General features: G+C 35.2%; 1 pseudogene; it reads left to right on the top strand.

Moving 5' to 3' along the window:
- Positions 1 to 906: 906 nt before the first annotated feature.
- On the top strand, positions 907 to 1,080 carry LOC114005559 (uncharacterized; annotated as a pseudogene).
- The last annotated feature ends 1,405 nt before the right edge of the window (positions 1,081 to 2,485 follow it).

Below are 2,485 nucleotides of genomic sequence, written 5' to 3'. Positions count from 1 at the left end.
GTTGTCCCTGCATAGTCAATATTTAATTTTACTATTTATGGGACATGTTTTCTGATTTATTTTCTTTGCATGTCATATATATATAAGAATGGAGAAGAATGGATTGCGGCATGGCCATCCTTCCTGGGGGGTGATTTCTCGCTTTCTTTCTGTCTTTGTCTCTCCAGTGAGCACACACATCTTATTGCAAAAGTCTCTCTATAAAAAAATAAATAAAAACAAAAACAAAGAAATAAAAAATAAATTAAAAAAACAGAACAAGAATCAATATAGTTAAAATGTTGATACTTCCCAATGTGATCTAGAAATTTAATGTAATTCCTATCACACTACCAGTGAAGATTTTCACAAAAATAGAAAAAACAGTCAAGAAAGTTGTTCGGGATCACAAAAAATCCTATCTCACCAAAGCAATGCTGTGCAAAAAGAATATAGTTGGACGCATCTTACTACCTAGTGTCAAAAATATATTATGAAGTAGGACCAGCAGGTAATATGGTGATTAAGGTGCTAGACTCCCACATGGCCGACCACATTTCAAGTCCTAGGCCCGGTGGCTTGTGGGAATCATACCATATGTGTGTGCATATGTGCCTGAAATTCCAGGAGAAGAATGGAGGAGAAGGGAATGTGGCCTGGCCAATCTCCCTGGGGCATGATTTCTCACTTGCCCTCTTACAGACTCTTTCTGGCAAGCATACTTGCCCTATGACAAAAACCTTTTTAAAAAAATTGCAAAGGCATGATAGAAGAGCATGATGTGGGAACAAAGACACATAGACCAATGGAACAGAATAGAGGATTCAGAAATAAGCCACTCAGCATACATTCAACTGATTTTTTGACAAAGGCAAGACATCGACAATTCAGTGGAGAAAAGAGAATCTTTTCAATAAATGATGCTGGAGCTTTGTGCAGTGGCAATATCGTAGCCAATGAGGTTTATCCGAGGCATGATTATTGGTAATTGAAAACTTTTCCCAATAAATGATGTTGGCAGCACTGGATATCCACTTGCAGAAGAGCAAAACTAGATCCCTATCCCTTACAATTTACAAAAATTAATTCAAAATGCATTAAAGCTCAGAATTGTGAAACTACTTGGACACGTAAAGGGGACATTTCAAGATGTTGAAATAGGGGAAGATTTTTTTCAATACGACCCGTAAAGCACAGGCAACAATACCAAAAATAGAACAATGGTATTACATCTAGCTAAAAAGGTTCTGCATATGAAACAAAAAATAAATGACTCACAGAAAAGGACATTTTAAATATTATAATGTGGACAATCTATAAGTGATTTGTTGATTTGCCTCTCCTATTTAATGACTTCCTTGAATGATTATTTTTGTGTAGCTACAAAAGGCCCTGTACAGTAACCTATTAGCTAAATACTAGACAGAGATTTCCTTAAATTTTTTTGATCCAAAAACTTTCCCATCCTCTCCAAAGTCCTTTGTATATGTGCTGTGAAAAACTATCAATTCTGAGGCAGGCAATTTACACTTATGCTTTTGCCTTCATTTCCTACATGTATAAAACCTCCAAGTCAACCAGATGAAAGATTAATGCCTTCTCAGGTATTTTCTGAGCATGAATACAGCTCAAGAGATATACACGGCCTTATGGATTCCCAGGAGTATGTCAGAGCTTTTCAAAATCCCTTATGAACATCTGATACTCTAGTTATTTTCTTTTCAGTTTTATGGTTAGTACCTATTTGGTCCTCACTGATACTGCCACCTCAGTAAACTGTTAGTTATTTTCAATGTCATAGAGATATGCTTCATGCAGAATGATGTCTGAGTCAAGTTAAATAAAAAGAAGCACTGAGAACTGAGATCTTAGAGGGGCTACCAAATAAGATGACTAGTGAAAATTCTCAGTGGATGAGATTTTAGAGCCTCAAGCCTGTATGTCCCCTGTATTAGCTGCTAATCTGCTAGTTTATAAAGCTACCCTCATCATGCTGTTGGCTTTCTACTCTACCAAAGAGCTAAAGAGAGGGTGAATAACTGAAACAGGACTTCCCTACAGGAAGTCAGCTATTTTCCCTAAATAAATGTTCTATTTTCCAAAGATTTTTTTTTTATTTCCAGAGCTCTCACAAAGTTAGTTTTGACAATTTTTTTCTGTAGTTTTGTTGTCTTTAAGTAAATTTTCTGGAGCTCCTTTTTTTCATCCTCATGGAAGTGATTATTGCATAAATATAATTGAGAAGACTATATCTACACTAACAACAGAATACTAGAACTCATAAAGCAAAAATGAAAGAAATGAAGGAATAAATAAGAATTAAACAATCATATTTGGAGACCTCAGTGCCCCACTGTCATTAAAAAATAGAACAACCAAGCAGAATTTAAAAAGTTACAGAAAATGTAAATCCATTACAAAATAATTTAGCCTAATAGCACATACAACCTAAGAATTATACACACATGGAGCATTCTTCAATGTCATCCCTATATATTGTCAAATA

Source organism: Tupaia chinensis, unplaced genomic scaffold (genome assembly GCF_000334495.1).
Source record: "Tupaia chinensis unplaced genomic scaffold, TupChi_1.0 Scaffold143996_1, whole genome shotgun sequence".
Classification (NCBI taxonomy): domain Eukaryota; kingdom Metazoa; phylum Chordata; class Mammalia; order Scandentia; family Tupaiidae; genus Tupaia; species Tupaia belangeri.
This window is presented reverse-complemented; position numbering and strand designations above follow the sequence as displayed.